Source organism: Protopterus annectens, chromosome 1.part0, assembly GCF_019279795.1.
Source record: "Protopterus annectens isolate FY-2018-M chromosome 1.part0, PAN1.0, whole genome shotgun sequence".
Taxonomy (NCBI): domain Eukaryota; kingdom Metazoa; phylum Chordata; order Ceratodontiformes; family Protopteridae; genus Protopterus; species Protopterus annectens.
The window spans coordinates 184,637,251-184,659,704 of NC_056725.1; the positions used below are offsets into that span (position 1 = coordinate 184,637,251).

The 22,454-nt window shown below is 38.7% G+C and overlaps 1 long non-coding RNA gene across 1 annotated transcript in view; it reads left to right on the plus strand.

The window, feature by feature from the left end:
• LOC122789057 overlaps positions 1–21,549 on the plus strand; it is a 229,537-nt gene extending 207,988 nt beyond the window's left edge. The window contains exon 4 of the long non-coding RNA XR_006362767.1: positions 20,338–21,549. This is a non-coding gene — a long non-coding RNA (uncharacterized LOC122789057). The remainder of the gene's footprint in view (positions 1–20,337) is intronic.
• The last annotated feature ends 905 nt before the right edge of the window (positions 21,550–22,454 follow it).

Consider the following 22,454-nt stretch of genomic DNA (forward strand, 5'->3'; position numbering starts at 1 on the left):
AGATATGAACCCACCCGTTGAGATCATTTCCTCTGGTAGTAAACCTAAGCAGTATAATGGGAGATGCATGCCACACATCCTGTTAACCAGCAGTGTGAATAATGGTTATCCTCCCCTCAGAATAATCATCAATGCATAAATAAATAATGAATGAATGAATAGGTGACAGCCACTACAGCTTAAAGATTAAGAAATAATCTTTATTTTGGTAATAAAGAAAATTGTGCATATACAAACTAAAATATGTGTAGGTTTGCATACACAGGGAAATAAAATAAAAGGCTGTAAAATAGGATATATATAGAAAATCTTAAGCTCTAGATATCTAAGTTCTGTGGCTTTCACTTACTACACAAATACTGTCCCTAGCGGTCATAAATTAGATAAATTAAGAAGTACTATTCACAAATGGGTCCATCACAAACAAGACAGTATCAACCTTTTTTTTTTTTTTTTTTTTTTTTTAGTTTAACACAGCCACTAGTTATATACAGTATTTTTCCCAGCACCCAGAGTTCATAACATGACATTATCTTGCAATTGATGGACTGGAGAAAACAAGTAATTAAACCCGTTTTTACTTGTCATATAGAAATTGCCACTACACATCCAACTCTGCTTCCTGTTCTTGAATCCACCCTAGTATCTTAATAACGTGCAAACCATTAGATGCATCAGATATTGCAACTATTACATCTAAAAAGAAAGGAGGGTTCCTGGGCTTTCATATTTTGTGTTATATTTATAAGAGAAAACACAATTCACAAGACATTCCCTGTTCTTTTATATTCAAAACATATCTGAAATTCTAACCTACCTCGGGTCATTGACCTGTAGCTCAGAGTCATAGGGCTTAGAGAACTGTGACTTGCAAAGGGTTCTGAAGTCACAGAGTTCCCACACTGGCTTCATTTGATTACATCGTTCTCTTGCTATTCTGCTTCTTACAGCTTGAACTTTTCCCCAACCTTCCTACCCTTTCTCTGTTGTGGTTTTAAAAGCGTGTGTCTCTGCCTTCCGACCTTTATAGTAATTAGACTTCCAAAGTCTCCCTCCCCCCTTCATTTCTATTGTCAGTTGTATAATCTGTTCAAGTACTTTTGCCACCCCTTGTTTTCCTGAGATCCATAATACTGCATGCCCACTCAGCAAATGAGGTATTGCTCATGAGTAAATCTCCTTTACTACAAAGTGTCTCATATGCTCATTTTGCCAGAGCTTCATCTACTTGGTGTCCTCACTACACTCTGAGAGGGTCCTGAATAAATCCTGCTCCATCCTTTGCGGATAAGAGATTTATTTAATTGTTTTGCTTTTCATTTAACTGTATTAGAGTGCTACTACTTAATTTTTTTCTTTATTTGTTGATTTTATCATTTTAAAGGTCCCTGATATTGTATTCTTTGTTGATTGCTGAGATTTGCACTTCTGAGAAGCCATCCAGGCAGTGTTATTGTGCAATTTGCTACTTTGAATTTGTTGCTGGTACAGAATTGTTGCATTCACTTTTGGCCCAGCACGACTACCCATTTGCTCAAATAGAAACTAGTTTGAGTAGGGACAAGTACTGCCCCATATGTTTAGAAGTAGATACTCCATGTACTACTCTTCACTCCTGCAGCAACTTACTGACTACCTAGGTAGACCCAGAAACCATGGACATGAACTTTCCTGCTATCTGCACAGCTAGCTTGCTGGGTATAGGCATCATGAGGCAATGTGGCACTTGCCTTAGGGTATTCTCAAACAATGTGATAAGGTATGTGAGAGATATATTTAACAATGTCACTCGAGGCAAAACTATCATATACATGCACACATAATACTAACCAAGTTGTCAGAAATGTACACAATGTGCCTCCCCAGACACAGTATGGATCAGACACAGAGACCCACATATGCTGAGGATCTTAAAAATAATCTTCATAAACCCCAAGGACCTCCAAGATATTTGACCTACAACAGATATCCTCAGTAGCCCAGAAGACTCCACCAAAACAACACCCATTACAAAACATACAGCCATGCCGCATGGAGCCTCTACTGTAAAGCCCATAATTCAAGCTACCAAATAAACCAATATTTTAGTTATAGGTGACTCCAGTGTTAGACACACAGATGTCCCCCTCACCAGGCTGAATAAGGAGAAAGCCATCTTCCTTTATTTATCAGGGGACATTATCCACCAGGTACTCATGCACTCAGTTAATTGTACCACAGGTGTCAGTATTACTCTATCATAGTCCATGTGCATGTAAATGACCTGAGACATACCTCCCTGAACTGTATGAAGAAAAACATTATGTAGTTCTCAAACAGTGTGTCCCAGGCTGGTATGAGCCTAGCATTGAACAGCTTTCTACCTTCACCAAGGATGATGCCACAACATGAACAGAAGATGATTGACTTTAATGACTGGCTAAGCTTCTAGTGTCATTCCAAGGAGGTGCAATATTTATCAGCATGGGAGGATATAGTCAATAGACCAGATTGCTTTGGCAAAGATGATCTGCACCTGTCCCCTAGGCTTTTAAATATTAGCTGAAACATGGTCCTCCCCCATAGTGCCAATTTTTAGGCAATGCCAAGTTGATGAATCTTCTTACATAGAAAAATGTACCCAAGGAAATCTTAAGGTGTTACTGCTCAATGCAGGAATCTAGACAAGAAACATTGCTCCCTCCAAGCTCACCTCACCCTAGAGAATGCAGATATCTGTGCAGTTACTGAAACATGGTTTAAAGCCACAGAGAGCAGCTCAACGGTGCAAGGCCACAACACATCCCACTCATTTAGGCCAGCTACTGCCCAGGCAAGAATTAAAGTTGTAGGTGTCCAATCTACATCAGTAACAAGGTCACCTCAGGGCTGGTCAAACAGGATGACAAGCTTGACCTTCTCCTTGTCCAAATTACCACAGACAAAGTCTCATACCATATCTTTCATAGCTATAGATTTCCTGCTATGACCTAGGAAACCCATAACTCATACATACATTTACTGGAGACACTCACCATTCAACCCAATACCATTTTCATGGGTAACTTTAGCCCCCCCCCCCCATAAACTAGGAGTCATGCATGATCCCAAACCTGCAGGCCCAGAGATTACCGGACTTTGTAAACACTAACACCCTGGACCAGATAGTCCACACTCCTACTAGGGGAGTAAACATACTGAACCTGGTCCTCACTAGCATGGGAGAATACTGTACCCCTCCCCTCAGTGTAATGTCCTCTCTGGTAAGGTCAGATCATAATGCTGTCTCCTTTGAAATTAAAATAAAACCCAAGACCCTAGCTAACCCCATAGCATTTAGGAACTATTCCAAGGCAAACTTCCTATTATTAAGTGACAACCTGTCAAAATTTCAAGCCCCACTCCAGACCCTGAGAACACAGTTGCCTATATAGAATTGTTCACAGATGCTTTATGCAATAATGTTAATAAATGGATAGAAACAGCTGTGCCTACCAGAAATAAAATCAGAACAAATTCAAAAAAGCCACCCTAATGGAATCTAAACATCAACAGTCGATACATCATAAGGAAAAAAGTCATACCAAAAGTCAGGGAACACACCATCCAGCAGGATAAAAACTATCTCATCAATCTAAGCAAACAACTCAGAGGGTAAAATCATGTCTATCAAGAAGAAAAAATAGCCTCCCAGGCCAAAGACAACCTCAAGGCTTTCTTTAACTATGTTCATAACCTTTAAGGCTGTACACAACAGTGCAAATTGTGAATTAAATTCCTTGGTATGGAAAGTAATAGCAACTTATTTGTAAATATTTCTTTGCATATTTTGTAAATATTTGTTTTATTGATTTAATATTATTTTTTATTCACAATTTCTCTCTCACTCTTTCTTTTCCAGTGAAACCTTTTCACTAAATCTTGATCTGTGTGTTTCATCATTGTACTCCAGCTAGACAAAACTGCAATTTCCAAAATCTCTCTCTCTCACGCTCTCTGATAATATCCAAAACAATTCAAAGATATATATCTCTGGGAATGATGATGATAGCAATCCAGTGAGGTATCTTATCACCCTGTAAACCTTAATCATTATATTATTCTTTGAACCTCATCCCAGTATTTCAATACCATGGGCAATTGTTGGGTATAGTTTACTTTAATCACTGCTAGAAATATGTTGTCCTCTTTCTTCACAATCTTTTATCTAATCAGCATAAATTATACATCTCCATTTCAACATTTTAGCATAAATATTCAAAATGCACTTTCCATCTGCTTGTCTTTTCTAATATTGTCCTCAAATATTTAATTCTTGCTACTTTTTCCATTGGTTTACCTTCTAGATACATGTTACCATTACCTTTCTTATGACTGAAAATCATACATTTTTGCTTCTATTTATACATAATTCAATCTGACTGAAGTCGTCTACAATTTATATCCGTCGCTGTAACTTTCTTCTTAAGGAAAGTATAACAATATCATTTGCATAACATATAACAGGACACAAAGTGTTTTCGATTGAAGGTATAGCAATCTTTTCTTCCTTACATCTACCTACCCCAGCATCAATGTAAATCTAAAGTAACCAGGGGGCTAACAAACATCTCTGTCTTTTTCAATTAGTGTACTGTCCTTTTGTGATGCTCTTTGACTTCTAGAAGCATTATGATATAATTCACTAACAAAAATAAATTTATGTCAAAACCTTTCCTTCTCATTGTTTCTCATAATATATACAATGCCAAAAGCTGATTCCACATCTATGAAGGCTACATATACTGTTTGTTTCTTCACTTTCATTTATTTCTCTGTTAAATGACTGAGAACATAACATCCATAAACAAACAAAATGTAAAACAAAACAAATAATCCAGAAAGGGAGGACACCAGCCAAGTCCACTCTGAACATGAATATAATTTATTAAATATAAAACCACTAAAAATTGTACAGTTTAAAGTTCTGCACAGTTAAGCACTTTCATCCATCCTATAGGGACTTCTTCAGAACAATTTTTAACAACCTACCGAGCATTCAAATACACATACCAATTAAGTAACATACTATTGCTTGCTTTTAAAATACTTAAAGCAGCACCCACACTAAAATTATAACAATTATTTCCCTGGTTATATGTACTCCAAAAATATAATGAAAATTGCATAAATTATATCTTGATCATAATAATATTAGCACAACTCAAAAATTCCAAGTAACTCACGAAAAACACCAAAAATACTTTACTGTTTGTGTGTTAGTAATTTTTCTTCTATGGCCCCTTTAATTCTGTTAATAATGTATGATTATCCAATTAACTAATTAAGAAAATTTAAGAAAATTTGTATAAAATGATGCATGTGTTTTGGAAATGGTTATTCCTTTGAAGGCTGTGGAAGCCGAGGTACCAGAATAAACCTGTGTGCATCTAGTTCCTGCTCTTTTTGGTGTTTTTCATAATAATATTATCCTAACAAATGTTTTAATTTTAACACAATTAACATTCACCATTTCATTAACACCCGGATAGTTCATTGCATCCAAGTTAAGTTGCCATTTCAACTCACATACATCCAAAAATTCACTTACTACCCTCCCCGGCTGGTCAGCCCCTACCTGTTGTATTCTGAAAAAAATGTCTACATATCATTGCTGGAGCCTTCCTGTGTCCTGAAAGAGTGCTCTTCAAATTATCTGGAGATATACAGAGCTGAGTATATTTTTCTGGCACTTCAGAGTTGTGTACTGGTAATTGTTGTTTGACTAATTTTATATCATTGCTGGCTGATTTCAGAGTTGTGCACTGTTATTCTTGCTTCACTGTATAGTTTTTCAGATCTCTGCTGAAGGTGTTGGTTTTCCCATACCCACCCTCCCTATTCCTGTGTTGTTTAAATTTGGAGGCTTTTGCAGTTGCCCGCCCCCACTGTAGATTTGATCTGGGACACTCCTCCCAGTCCCATCTCTTTACCTCATTCTACTTAATAGACTCCTTCTGCACTTGTTTTTAATAATTTTTAATTTAATTGCATTTTTTAAACTGTTTGGTCTATCATTGCTACATACGCAAGTGTGCTAGCTTGCACTGCATTTGAATTGTTTTGACTGCTGTTTTAGCTACTTTTCTGTATATATATATATATATATATATATAATACCTTTCCTGTAACTAGTGTAGTCCAGATTCTGATTTGCTGTATCCAGGACTGTATGTAAGCTTCTGATCCCCCACCCCCAAGCTTTCTGTGTTGGAGGGAAGCCTTCTAGCTTATCAGTGGGAGTGGTAAGCACTAGGTAACCTGTCTACCACATAAGGAGTGGTTCTGGCCCAGAAATTGTAGTTATTGGCCATTTGGGCAGTTTTTCCATCTCTCTCAACTTTCTGATTTAAAAGCCCACATTTGCACTTGTTTACCCCCCTTTCCTGTAACTAGTTTAATCCAGATACAGATTCTTAGTTTTAGCACTTGAATTTGCTTATTCGTGATCAGCACTTGTTCAGAACTTGTAAGCACTAAATAACCTACTAATTACTACAGCACTCAACCTTCCTCATTACCTAAAGGAAAACAGTTTTGGTACTTACTTTCCTCACTTGCTTGGAGAAAAACAGCTCTTGTACTCACTTTCCTCATTTATCTGGAAGAAAATAGTTTTTTATTCAGTCATGTCCAAGGGTCAGCTCCCAGTGTTCTCTCCTGTCTATCTGATGAATCTGGGCATCTTGGGGCAATGTAGAAATTGCCTCATGTACACAGACAACCCTCTGCTCCTACCACCCAACACTACAACCTGTGAGAGATGCACTTATCTAGCCAAACTGGAGGTAAAGCTCTCTCCAATCAAGACTGAACTTGACAGTCAAGAGGAGAAGGTAAACACTTGCACCACACCACACTCATCACATAGTCTCACTAAATCTACACCACCAAAATCCACACATAGAAACACAAAAACATTTGTGGAGGCTCTCAAGCAACAGAGGCCTCCAAAGCAGAAATGCAAGCAACCTCCACCCCCCAGCACAACCCAAATGACACATAGCCCGCAAACTCAGTGTGCCACTCAACCACAGCCAATAAGGCAAAACAACATACCCAGCACACTAGTCATAGGTGACTCTATAGTCAGGCACACTGATGTCCCACTCACCAGGCTAAACAAGGAGAAGGTTACTGTCAGCTGCCTGTCGGGTGCCAGGATCCACCACATAACCCACGTACTCAGGTCACTCCACAGCAAGTACAAATATGACTCTGTCATTGTCCATGTTGGTGTGAATGACCTGAGATGTACCTCCCTGTACTACATGAAAAGAGACATGGAAGAGCTCTCCAATCTTGTAGCCCAGGCAGGTATGACCCTAGCCCTGAGTAGCATTCTGCCATCACCCAGAATGATGCCGCAGTACAAGGACAAAAATGATTGACTTCAACAATTGGCTAAGCTTCTGGTGCCATTCTAAAGGGATCCAGTATCTGTCTGCCTGGGATGACATGGTCGACAGACCACGATGCTTTGCCAGAGATGGCCTGTACCTGTCACCCCTGGGATTCTGGATACTGGCTAAGGTTCTAAGGTTCAAATGACAAAGTCACCACCGTAACAGGAACAGGCAAGCAAAAACTGAGGGTGATGCTACTCAATGCTAGAAGTCTAAATCTCAAAATGCACTCACTCGAGGCACTCCTTAAAATGAAGAACATCGATATCTGTGCAGTGACTGAGACCTGGTTCAAGGCTCCAGAGAGCATCCCTGCACTACCAGGCTATAACTCATACCACACTTTTCAGCCATGTAACCTAGACCGGAACACCAAAGGCGGAGGTGTGTCCATATTCATTAAGGATATCCACACCTCCAGGCTAGTTGCTCAGCATAATGGAGCCGAGGTTATCCAATTGCAACTAACTCTGGGCAAAACTGCAATCCAAATTGTAGCTTGCTACAGATCACCCACCATGCCCCAGGATTCCCACTCCTCTTTTCTTGCTGTACTGGAAAATATTAGGGTTCAACCAAACACCCTAATAATGGGTGATTTCAACTACCCCACCATTAACTGGGAAAACTACTCATGTGAAGCATCTCAGTTAAGTATTGTAGAATCTGAGGTAAGTTGGGCACTGCTGTGCTCATCCCTTGAGATTGGTTCCAAGTACAGAATCTTTTCCATTTTTCAACATAAGATTTTCTAGTACTAGGCCTCCTTGCCTCTAAAATGATATCCATCACTGGTTTACTGAGGGATGGTAAAGGAGAGATTAGGTAATTAGCCAGGCTGCTAAGTTCAGAGTTTGAAGCTGAGGATGCAGAATCTGGTTCTCCTGCTGAGATAACAGGGTAGGGGTCTGAGGCAGGTGCCATGGGACCAACAGTGACACACTGCACAAGAGAGGGTACCAGTGTTGGCATGGCCAGTCTGGTGCAATCAATATCGTCCTTGGTTTGTCCTGTTTGATCTTTAGTAGTACTTTGGAGAGGAGAGGCAGAGGAGGAAAGGCATAAACTGATAGATTTTTCCAGCTGAAGGACAGAGCATCCACTTTCCATTTGTGGGGATTCCTTGTGCAAAATTTGTCCAATTGGCAGTTCTGGAAGGAAGCAAACAGCTCTATATCTGGGCTCCCCCATTTGTTTGTCAACATGATGAAAGTCTTTGGTTCCAGTTTCCACTCGTGTGGGTCCATGAGGTTTCTGCTTAGTCCGTCTGCCAGTGTATTTAGTTTTCCTGGCAGGAATTGAACTTGTAGATGCACTTGGTAGCTCAAGGCTGTGTTACACAGTGCCATGGCTAGTCTGCAGAGGAGGTAATATTGGGTATCCCCCTGCTTGTTTATGTACCACTTAACAGTGGTGTTGTCTGTCTTTACCATTAATTGTCCTGGAAGAATGTGGTCCTTGAAGGCTGTCAGAACATTCTGTACAGCTAACATTTCTTTTTGATTGATATGCAGGTACATTTGACTTGGGCTACATTTGCCCTGAATGCACTTCCCTGCCAGGTGAGTCCCCCCATGCAAAGTCTGATGCGTCTGTTGTTAGGATTTGGGTGGCAGGGGGTAGAGTGAATGACAGTCCCTTGTTTTGGTGGCAGGCTTCTGCCCACCAAAGGAACTCTAACCATAGGCAAGGTATGATAGGAATCATTGCTTCTAGATCCTGAGAATGGTGACACCATAGGCGTTTTACATACCATTGCAGTTTCCTCATATGCAGTCTTGCATATGGAATTAGAATAATGCAGAAGGCCATGAACCCCAAGGCTTGCAGTATTTGCCTTGCAGATAGCAGGGTTTTTGTGGCCATTAGTTTGAAGTAGGTTGTCAAATGAATTTGTTTGTCTGGCATGAGGAAAGCCATCTTGGAAGTTGTATTCAAGCTTGCTCCTACGAATTTAATTTGTTGACAGGGTACCAGGTGAAATTTCTTTTCATTTATGGTGTACCACAGACAAGTTAACCCCCTTTGTACAAAAGCCAGATGATTCAAAAGTATGTCCTGGCTTTCTGCCTGAATTAGACAATCGTCCAGGTATGGGTATATTTAAATATTTATTTGCCTGCAAAATGCAATGACTGGAGCTAGGCACTTTGTGAATACCCTGGGCACAGTAGATAAGCCAAAGGGCAGTGCAGAGAACTGATAGTGCAGGTAGCCTGCTTTGAAGCGTAAGTATCTTCTGCAAGATTCCCTAATTGGGATGTGCAGGTATGCTTCCTTTAAATCGAGTGGTGCCAACCAGGCATCTTTGCCTAGCAAGGGGAGTAACTGGTGAAGAGTTAGCATCTTGAATTTTGGAATCACCAAAAAGGTGTTTAAAGTAGACAAGTCCAGGATAGGACGCCATGAATTGTCTTTTCTGGGTACCAGGAAAAGTCTTGAGTAGAAACCTTGTCCCTTTTCCTCTAATGGTACAGTTTGAATAGCCTTTATGCTTAAGAGAGAGAATACTTGCTTTTGAGCCTCTGCCCACTGATTTGAAGGTAGATCTGGCCAACCATTTGGGGTTGGTAATGTGTGGAAGTGAAATATGTATCCTTGGGAAATTATATTTAAAACCCATTTGTCCTGGGTAATGAGTTCCCAGTTTTTTGCATGTAGCGCAATCTTCACCCCCCCCCCCCCAAAGGGGCAGTCAGTTGAGAAGTGCTTGGAAGTTTTAAAATTAAGTCATTGTGACAGTTTACCATAGGGGGGAGTTTTACTAGTCCCAAATTTGGAAGTGGGGGCCCCCCACTGCTTAGTCCTGTGCGTACCCTGGGACTGAAGCCTGGGTGCTCTGCTGGATCTGGGTTTGGACTGAGAAGGCCCGGAAGAGGCAGGAAAGGACCAATTCTTAGAGGGCCAATGCCTACTAAATCTTAGAGGTTGTACTTGTAAGAAATCTTTAATGGTTTGCATAGATTTAGCTTTTTCCTCCATCTTTTTAAGAACTTCTTTTGCCTTGCTGCCAAAAAGGCGGTCCTGATTTAAGGGAGCATCCAGTAATTTAGCTTTAACATGACCTGGCAAAGATTGCTCCTTAAGCCAAGCATGCCTCCTAAGTACAGATCCAGTGACAGTGGCCCTGCAAGATGCCTCTAGTGAATCAAAACCACATTACAAGGTATGTTTTACAACCTGTTCAGTAGAATGCATTACATCCTGTAAATCCTTATTTTCAGCACAATCAGGAATCAACATAATTTTCTTTTTAAGCAATCCAATAATATGCTGCTGATACTTTAACATATGAAACTGGCAATTTAAGGCCCTAATGGCCAAGGTTGCAGAATTGTATACCTTCTTACTCCATCTATCCAGCGCCCTGGAGTCTCTATCAGAGGGGGTAGGAATTTTGGCAGTAGTAGCTTTAATGCCCTTGGGTCCCTGTGAAATGGTCTCAGGATTCGCAGTTAGATTTTTGAAAAGGAACTTGTGAGAGTCAGGAACCCTGTAATATCTATCAGGTTTTCTGGGAGCAGGAAGTAAAGAGTCAGGGGCCAAGCTAGATTCCGAAAAGGCATCATCAACAATGTGTAGTACAGGAGGGATAGCTAAAGGCCTGTGCTGGGGCAGGAGTAAGAAATCCCTAAGCCTCTTTTTAGAATCAGAGAAATCCTGACTTTCCCAATGAAAATGCTCCCTAAGAGTATGCAAGGTTTCACCAAAAGAGAAATCCTCTGGGGGGGAGCAGAGGGAATAGAGTCCTTAGCATCAGAATCCTCATAGGTAGATAAGGGTAAATCCTGGTCATCAGAGGAAACAGAAATTTCAGAATCCTGGTCAGAGGTATCATAAGCAAACTCAGTCCTAGGTCTCTTAGAGGGGGAAGGTTGGCTTCCCCTGATTAAAGTAATAAGGTATTCAGCCATTCTTATAATTTGTTTTTTAGGCATAGAGGCCTGACCATGTAGTCTGGGCATCAGTTTTCTAGGCATGGTTCAAGTTTTAGGCCTTGATGAAGAAGATGGCATCAGTTTAATATGCAAGTCAGTAGGCCTGAATACACCCTCAGAAGTCAGTGCCTGCACAGCGGCTCTGGACCCATCCAAGGTAGAGACATCCGCAGGTTCCACAGTTGAAGCATCTCGCGGCATACCAGACTCCAAATGGGTCTCAGTAGAGGCCTACGAATCTGAAGTAGCGGGTATCAGGGGCTGCGAAGGCACCTCACTGAGTACTGGCGAACTGGCAACTGGCTTAAAAGAAGTGTCGTCGGCAGCTTTGGACCTAGGCGACCTGTCTCTGTCTATATCTTTGCGTTTTTTCGGAATGTCGGTAGTTGGATGGCTTACCAAAGACATATCTGGATAATTAAACCGAGCACCAAAAAATTTAGAAACGAAAATATACCAATGACGGATAGTTCATTGTTTAAATAAGGCACAAAACTGACACAGAGGTACATCGTGGTCAGGGCCTAGGCAAGTTATACAGTACGAATGAAAATCTTTATGAGGTATTTGCTTTCCACAAGAAATGCAATTATTTACTTTTACTGACATTGGTTTAGAGCAAGAAAAAATTTCCCCAATGGGGTACTTAGCTTTAAGTTGAAGACTTCGGTTCTGAAACTCAAAAACGAAAATTTCAGGAGTCGGCCGACCGGCACTTGCAAACTGCTTCTGCTTCGGGCACCGCATGGCAAGAAAGACTGATGTAATGGTGTCAGCTGCATGTTTTATAGCCCTGACTACCTGACGTCACGGAAGAAGAGACAGCAACCGACGCAGGACCCAAGACTTTGTTAATCAGGCCGACTGAGGGCTACTGCAAGCAGATAACCCAAATGTGATGACTGCAACAGTGAAAAATGAAGACCATCTCTTAAGTTCCTCTACCCACCTTAAAAGAAATTTCCCCTGTTTATTAACATATTCATCCTGCAACAGTCTACTTTTGCTTGTTTTTAAATAATCCATATATGTAATATAGTCTCCAATACATGTTGATGAAGTGAACATGAAATACAAATTTCAGACTGATAGGAAATATATGATTGCAATGTTGAGAAGGATGCCACATCATTGATTTGCCATAAAAACTACCCCTTACAAGGAACAGACTACACTGTGAAGCTAAAAAAAAAAAAAAAAAAAAAAAATCAGAGACAACTGAGAGCATCTAGACCCCCACACGTGTGTATATTAATATACACATACATTTATTTATTATTTATTTTTATTTTACATTTATTGACCACGATAGTCTATCTGAGTGGAACCCCATTTTTAGCGGAGGCCCAGGAAGAAAAGTTCCAAAACAAGTTTCAGTGTTTATTTAGAAAGGATTAACAGACATATTTAAGAAGAATACAAGAATTGTACATCAGATTATACAATAAGCACTTTACATAGGTAAAAGACAGCACTTTTTACATATATTTATGTAAAAAAAAAAAAATATATATATATATATATATATATATATATATATATATATATATATCATTTTTTCAGGGCAGGTGTAGAAGTTGATGTATGCATAGGTGTAGCAACAGCATAGAGTAGTGAATAATGAACACAGTAGTTGTTTTTTCCTTAGTCTAAATAGCAAGTAGGTGCTGTTAGCTCTGTTGCTCTAGGTTAATAAAGAAGGGGGTGGAAATGTGGGTGATGGAACAGAAAAGTGGGAGAGGAGTCTGGGAGGTGCCTATTATCAGTGGGGAGGAAGGATGTTCTAGTTTATGTGCTGTTATCCAGGGCTGGTGCAGGAGCAGAGCCATTTGCTAGTGAGGTGGTCTTCAAGTAATTTTTTGAATTGGTGTAGGTTGGTAGTATTTAGGATGTGCACATACACACATATGAATACATATATTTATATACACACATACAAATCACACACACACACAAACACACACAAACACCACAAACAAACATGACATCAATTACAGACATTAGTATGACTGATTGTGTAGCTCAGGTGTTTGGTTGTATCAAACTCCAACATATCTCTAAATCTCTTTTCTCAAGAAAGAGAAAACTTAGTGGATAAAGGACAAAAATCAGAAACAGCTATTGGTTTTATATACTTAGAAACTAGTTAGAATAACATGTTATTCAAAATCTGTAAACAAACAAAGCAAATAAATGTTTTTGCAGGAGGATAAACCTCTCTGAATCCCCCTTGTGGAAGGCTGGACAATCTAGCTATTTATATACGCCAAGTTCAAAATTGCACAACAGTGGGAAAGGACAAATTCACATTCCACTCTGTACCGCAAACTCCCACAAACTAATGCTGGCATTCAGCAATCATGCAACCATTAGAGGTCTTGTGTCAGCACTAAAATTGTTTGATTTTCTGAACATTCTACTAATAGCATTGTTCCCATATACATATATAAACATTCACACATACACAGATATGACTATCAATTATAGCCAGTTGCATGACTGTAACTGTATACCTCAAGTGTTTGGTTGCAGTCAAATAAATAAATAAATAGATAAAAAATACATAACTGCCAGGCACATACCTCTTAACTGCCCAGATTTTCCCAGACTGTCCAGATTTTTGTCTCATATTTTGGTCTATTCCTCATATTCCTCATAAAAGTGTTGGTTTTCTTAATTAAATGCCAAATCGGTGATGACTGAATTCTTTAAATAATGACAGTCATTTCAGTTTCATACTTCATATCCTTTGCAAAATGTATGGTAACACAAGACCTTTTATTCTAGGAACTTTCTAAGTATATAAGAGCAATATTTAAAAGTTGTCCCTATTTGGGGGTTTGTTCTCCCATTATTTTTGTCTTTGTCCAGATATTTTTGTGCACGAGGTTGAGAAGTATGGCCATGCAGGATTTATCTTCTCAGTTTCCTACTGTCAGAATACAATGTGCTGCCTCTGTAACCCCCACCCAAAAAAAAAGAAACAACTTAGCTCAAGATTCAGGGAGAAAACTGAAATATAACAGGGGACACAAAACAACAATCAAGGACAGATTCTGAAGTCATATGCTTAGAAATTTGCTAAAATAACAGACTTTGCATTAGCATGCTTTTGTCTGGGGGTTGAGTTTGAAACAAAATGTATGCAACTTTTTAGTAACTGTAATCCTCACAGATGTACTAGAGTGACACAGTTTACAAGAAAGATGAAAACAGACCAAACTATTAGGCAAAATTAGGGAGAGATGCCCCCAAGATATATACAGATAGAGATACACACATAGATATACATGCATGTATATCTATCTATCTACCGAGTATATATTAGTTCACTGAACGTTCTTTTCAGCAAACACCTTTCCTTCAACATCTATTCAGTGAAAATCACTTCCATGATTCGCTGAATTTACCAAGGGCAAGGAAGTAGTTGGCCAACTACACAACTTTGCCCATTTCCCCACTGTAGTGCAATCTCGGAGTTGGTATATATAGTTGGGTGCGTGGGGGAACAGCCTCCTCACATCATGTGGTGTGGTGGTAAACCCCCCTTAGGTGGGTTTGGTTTAGCTAGTTATGGGTTCCATTGTGCTGCAGGGCAAATTTTTCCTTTCCTTTGGAAAATGCAGTGAATCGCGGAAGTGATTTTCGCCGAACTAATATAGACCCTATCTACCTATATATATATATATATATATATATATATATATATATATATATATATATATATTTGTGTGTGTGTGTGTGTGTGTATGTGGGTATACTTCACATAATTGAACCACACTTCACCAAAACTCTTTTCACAGAGAAGAAAAGAGCAAACATTCAGTAAAGCAAATGTTCACATCAGCAAAAAATTCCACAGGGAAAGGAAGCAGTCGGCCAATATTAGGAAACTGCCCTTTTCACCACTGTAGTGCGATCACAGAGTTGGTATACAAAGTTAGGGGGTGGGGGTTGCAGCCCCCACCTGGGTTGGTTTGACATACAGCGGTGTATATGTTGTTCGTAAGGTGGCCAAGTGCTTCCTTTCCCTGTGGTATTTTTCACTGATTTGACCGTTCACTTTATTGAACATTCGTTTTTCTCTACGAAAAGAGTTTTGGTGAAGTGTGGTTCGATTATGTGACATTGTCCCATATAAGTATATATGGGTTAATATTACATCACTGAGTTTTCAGAAACTTGAAACTCTTATGGTCGAGATCATATGATCGAGTGTCCAAAAACTCCAAAAAAAAAAAATATATATGTTTTTGTGGGGGGGGGGGTACGATTACTTCGATGATGAAGTAATATAACCCATATATATATATATATATATATATATATATATATATATATATAGAGAGAGAGAGAGAGAGACAGACACACACACACACACACACACACACACACACACACACAGACAGACAGACACACACACACACACATTTAAATTAAGTACTAACCTTCCTATATGATGCTGGCAGTAGCAGACAAAATCCCTGTAGAAATACTTAACAACCAACATTTTCTCCAGTGCTCATGCCACTGCACTCATATGTTAAGTCCTTTCTTCATTTTCAGTCAGGCTGTCTCAAGTCACCTGAGTCACCTGAGCCAATACAAAGAGCTCCACACTGCTACATGCCACAGCTCAGTGAGGCACGCATTGAGCAACATTTCTGATATCCTGAAGAGCTCTGCCAGTTGATGGAGTAAGTCTAATGCTTAGTTGTTTTGAAAACAGCTTGATAAGTGGATTAAGCCGATGTTTTTTTCTGCATTTTGTTTTATTATGGGTCTCCTTAGTAGTCTGCTCATGATCAGCTGTGGAGTTCTGAGCATCCAGAACAAAACAGAAAGACAGAAAGTCAGCTATTGTTTTTAATTTAAAAGTAATAGTTGAATTTCTGCATTTAACACAATTCATTTATTTATTTCATTTACATTAGGGAGGTTACAGCCAATACGATGAGCTGCCCCTGATGATGCTGTCTTTTGACAGGGAATTGTGCTATACCAAAATGTCTGCTTTGCCAGAAGGTGATGGGTGTGACAGGGACACTGAGGACACACTGGAGATTTGTGAATTGGAAGATGTTTTTAATAGAATTGTTTTATGTAAGTGTGTTCTAAATGGAAGAAGCTAAAAGAGCATAGAAAAAAATTAAAAATGGGGTAGTTAACTTGTCAGTGTTGTCACTGAATATTAATAGATTGTTAAATGATACTAGAAGTTTGATGATTTATAGGTAGTGCAGAGAACAGCTGACAGATATTTGTTTAGTGGATATTTGCTTTCTTTCAGGTTTTTTTTGGCCTTAGTTTGAGGTATTTTGGAATAGAATTTTGTGGGCTTTTGTATGAATAGGTGTGTAAGTATTATGATCCTTTTCTGCAATAGGCAGGTATATATTTTGGATGTAACAATTTTTTTGCCCAGACAGATGTATTGTGTAAATTTCCATTTGAAAAGAAACCATTTGTGATCTGTAATACTGCATGCTTACAACAGAGATGCTTAATTTATTTGAAGATTTAAAGCTTTTCTTGGTAGTGAACAGGGATAGCCTTCTTGCAAGAGATTTTAATGATGATTTACTTGGATGCTGTAGGTGAACGATGTTAGGATTTGTGCAGAATTATTGCTTGCTGGAGTTTTGTAGATAGGGAACAGTTCCACCTAGTTAAACTTTGCAAACAGCGGTTTAAAAAGTACTGCAACTAATGAAACAAATCTTTCATTGTCTTCTCACACACCGCCTCTGCCTTTTCATAACAATCCAAAGTACTCAATCATATAGCTGATTCCAGTTGTCCCATGACATATCTATAATGGGCCCAGAACAATACCCAGACTCATGAGTTGAATAAATGGAACATGAGTGGCTTGCAACAACAACACTTTTTTTTTTTTTTTGTTGTTTTTTTTTTTGAATGGCAAGAAGGAGGCAGTTACACCACTATATGGAAAATGTTACCAGATGGAACAGTCTTTGTGGGATTGTATGATTTGAATGTCATTTTGCAAGGTAGGCTTAGTGATATACTGCGAATATTTCTGATTATGTGTTTTTTCTTCTCTGTATAAGGGGGTGTCTCCTGGGTGATGTCTGGCTTAGCATACTCCTTCTTTAGTCAAGAGACCAGATGGCCAGGTTTATTTCCATGACTGAGTTGGATACTGTTTTGTGTCTTGTTAATACTGATGCTGTACCTGGGCTAGGTGGGATCAGTTATGGATTTTAGAAGAGGCTGTCAGTTGTAGAAAAATAGGAACTATTGACAATTTTAATGAGTGGTTGTTTTATGGCGTTACTGAGTTGGCTGTTGTAGATACAGTTGTATAGTTTTTTTGGAAAAATGTCAGTGTGCTAGATCTTAGTAACTGGCAGCTGATTGCCTTATGTAATAAAAATTACATGTTTTTAATGAAAATATTGCATTTACATCTCCTTGCTGAGTTATTTCTGCTGGTAGTTTTGAGTGGCCTGGCACCTGTGTTTACATTGCTTTTGATTAAGCAAGTTGTTGACACTGTTTTACAAAATCAAGATTCAATACTTAAATTTGCTCTCATATGTGGGATATTCACACCATTATGGATCTGGGATTCATTTTTTGGATCATCTATGATCTATACATGAGTCAACTTACATATGTTGTTTGGTGAATGGATGGTTACTGGACTGGTGCTGTTGAGGAGGGGAGTACTCCCAAGTTATCCCATGTTCTATTGCCATAACTGAGTTTTCTTCTAAATGACTATAAACTCAGTCCGCATCAATTCCAGTGTATAGTTTATATGTCATCGGAAGGTAAGTTATTGGTTTATAGTTTTTAGGGTAGCTTGCAGGTTCACTCTTAAGTAGGAGCATTGTTAGCCAGGCTGGTGTCTGTTTGCAGTGCACATATAAATAGTTCTTACTCATGGCTAAATCTTTGTGCAAAGATGTTAATGGTTTTAGCCAGAAGTTAGGTACTGCATCTGAGCCTGGAGTTTTCCAATTAGAGGCTTTCCTTAACTTTGTTTCAATCTCTCTGGATGTTACTTCATCTCATTTCATATCCTGTACATTTAGACTTCTTATTCTTTCTGGTATTTTGATGACTAACACTATTTTTCCACCCTGGAGGATTTAGCTACTCACCTCCACTGGTCTTTTTAAGGGTAATTGCTTCCCATTATTTTATCCCTAACAACTAATATTGTTTAACTTACCAGAGACAGGTCTTGCATGTTGCAGTTTTCATCTAGCTCACATAACTGTTTAGGTACTGCTGGTTTGTAACTTAAAGTCTGGGTTTTGGGTCCCAAAACTGACTTTATAGAATATAATTTTCCTTGCAGCAAATGGAGGTTTGGGATATTGTTTTTCAACAGAGATCTTGTGGGAAGAGATGGTGATTACAGAAAGTTGCAAAGATAAAGGGGTTGTGCAGTTTTGGAGATCCTTTTAAATGTTCTTTTAGAATAAAGTTTATTTGATTAACAATACCTTGTTGGCTGTTTTCTGCTATTTCACTGGTGTATACATTTTCTGCCTCATGGACAAAACTGATTTGAATGTGGTATTTAGGTTTTTGGGAGTGCTTATGCTTGAATATCATTCAGTGTGGAATCTTGTTCTGTAAAGATTCTTGTGGTGGTAGGTTGGACTTGTTGCATCCTTGTGTTTTTTATCTTCTTTCTATTTTTATTTTGCTGTGTCCAAACTGTATGATAGTAATAAAGATGTTTTGAGCACTCAGTTGTATGAGAAATATACAGACTACTTGGCTTAGCTTTTTTTGTGAAAGTTTTTCATTAGACATTTTTTTTAATAAAAAAGATCTTTTTTAAGTTATCACAGATTAAATTTTGTCTTGGAAAGTGAGAGAGAATTTTATGCTTCTGTATCTTCATTATCCAATATTTATGACTGAAGTTCCAAAGACTATATATTCCATGGACTGGTATTCCCAGGTGGTGGACTGCACTTTGCATACTAATGTGGAAAGTAATGCCACAGAGAACGAAACCAATCAGAGACACACATAGCATGAACACATTAAGGTAAAAATGGTGTACAGGGTTTGCAAATAACTATACAATGATATGGAAATATAGTTCCAAATGCAAATGAGGGACAAGTATGTACATGATACAAACTCTAGCACTGTGTTGCCAAACATGGTGGAGTGATTCAGAAATGCAAAACACAGGAGCACTGTGCTATGGCAATCACTAATTCTAAATTCCAGGAATTATCAGGGTACAGAAATACATTTCATAGCAGGGCAGAATATGTTAGTGGCCACACTCACGCTTAGTGCAAGAACTGCATCAGTAATGCTTGTAACACTGTATGTCGGCATTATAAAGCCTTTTTAAAGCACCTTGTTGCTGCAATGAGAAGTCAGAACTTGTATCCTTGTGTGTAGGGCTAAAACATGGCTCCTCAGGCAGACCTGTCTAAGTGATCATGGCTGCTTCAGGAACTTGGAACAGTGGAGTTCCTGTCTGGTGTCCAAAGGAGAGCTAGTTCTTCTTATTCTTCTACAACAGGGAAAGCAACTATGGGGCCAATGTGATAGTCCTTTGTACAAGGCTGATGTCTAGCATGATCTTGCTAGTTCAGTGGGTTATTATATTAGCATCATCCATTCTGGTGAGCAGTGTAGGCCTTGGTATAGTTACCTGCAGTGGTGTCAGCCCAACCTACTTAACCAAAGAGAAGCAGAGGTTAGAGACAGTCAGCCATAGATTTACTGTAAGCATATGTTTACACTTTTCTTTTCACAGGTCCAGAACTGTATTAAGTTCTTCTTATTTTGTCTTACAGTAGCTGAGAAGTGGAGACAGAGCATGGAAGAGTAATACAGGAAATAAAAACACATCCCTAGACAGTGTAGTATATAAGTCATGTGCACTAATGCTCTGTATATCTGTAATAGTATGTGTCGCATATGTGTGTTAATGTGTTCTCATTTGTTTTCCCTTTCTTCTGCAGGTCCAGGTAGTGGAATCTGGAAGGGAGATCTGGAAACTTTGAAGACTTACGTTGACTATATAAATGGGACGACAGAATGTCTGCCGATTTTCTTGATGGGATATAGAAGTGCTATGTTGAATGATATTATGACCGAAGTTTCCAATGAAAGAAAAGGGGCAACTGCACCATTCTTCAATGCAGTAAGAAATACAATGTTGGATGCAGTGCCTAATACCATAGTCAACAAAGATAAAATTAGATATGTGACTACGTTTAGTAGGAAGACAAGGCATGTTATGCAAGTGATACAAAAAAAATTGGAAAGTATTAATGGCTATGCCTGAATTGAAGCCTATTATAGGCACTAAACCCTGTTTTGCATATAGTACAAGAAAAAACCTAAAAATAATGTTATGTTACAAGGATTTTAAGATGCCTAGAGTAATTAATAACAAACAAGGTACGTTCCCATGTTATAATTGCAGTTGTTGTAAAAACATTATTGTTTGCAATTATTTTATTCATACAGTAACGGGGAGAAAGTTTATATTTTCTTGTTATGCAACGTGTAATACTTATTGTGCTGTTTATCTTGCTACATGTTCACAATGTCCATGTTTTTACATTGGTAAATGTAGTTGAAAGTTCAAAAAACATATTATAGAGCATAAATCGGACATTAGAAGAAATGTTATAACAAATGCTTTGGCTAAACATATTATGGATAATGATGATACACATACTTTCAAATTCAGAGCCGTTAGTGTTATACATAAAAATGTCAGGAGAGGGACATAAATAATATCTTGGAGAATGAAGACTACAGTTGGATCTTAAGCTTCAAGGCTGATAGTCTTCCAGGCTTGAACAATGCAATTAGTCTAAAACCAGTTTTAATTAGGAAGCAAATGCAATTGTGATAATATCACTTGGTTTTACTATGATTGAGTGGCAGTGTCAAGTGTTTTAATGCTCAATTTATATAAATTGAATGTGTTTTAATACTTTGTTCATAAAGCACTGAGGAAGGGGAAACCTGAAAGCTTTGCTTACCGTTTTGTTTTTATTAAAGTCTGGAGTGTTTCTTTGTTTCTGAGTTTTGTTTTCGGATATTGGCCATCTGAACAGGGTATTCTTGAAAGTGTTGTCTTCATGTATTGAAAGAGCTCACAGGGCACTTGTGGCCCCTCTGTCATCAAAAAAAGTAATACAAATCTGAGATCCATAATTGTGAGATTTTTTTCCTGCCAGGATAAGGAACTGGTATTAAAAACTGCTTGGTCAAATTCTCTGATTAAACTAAATGATAATACAATAAAATTTGACAATGACTACTGTTCATCAATGATCTTCTTCTTCTTCTTTCGGCTTTTCCCAGTTAGGCATCACCACAGTGGATCACCTATCCGCTCATGATTGGCAGTGGAGTTTTTACAGTGTCGAGTTGCCAGCCCGGCGCCCAACCTTCCACAGAAGGCACACACTCATGCCTAGGGCCAATTTAGAGTGTCCAATCCACCTACAGCATGTCTTTGGGATGTAGGAAACCGGAGCACCCGGAGGAAACCCACGCGACCACAGGGAGGACATGCAGACTCTGCACAGAAGGCACCCCAGCCGAGAATTGAACCGGAGAACCTCTTGCTGTGAGGCAGCAATGCTAACCGCTGCACCACCATGGCTGTTCATCTGTGATATCAAGGAAAAAAGAATTCCTCTCTTTGATAAAAGAACTGAAAAAGAAACAGATTAAAGTGCACTTATTATTTCCAGCTAAACCTAAAGTTCTTCTTACATAATGTACTAAAACATTTGAAACACTAGAATCAGCTATATCCTTTTTTAAAATCAAATAACATTTTAGAACAAACAGAAGTAATGGAATGGAGCAATAGCTCATTGAAAAGACAAGCAGAAAAGAATTGGTGGAAAACTACTGACAAAAAAAGAAAAACTTAAAAGACAAATATTTATCATTTTTGTTTTTCTCCCTGATCTGTTTGGTTTATACTCATATATTCTTGGGAGTACTGTCCATTTTACAACAAAAAGTTATATCTGATTCAGGCAGAGAAATAGAGAAAAAAGGAAACTCTGTTGCTAACTCCTGTTACCCTCCATTACTCCTAGAACTG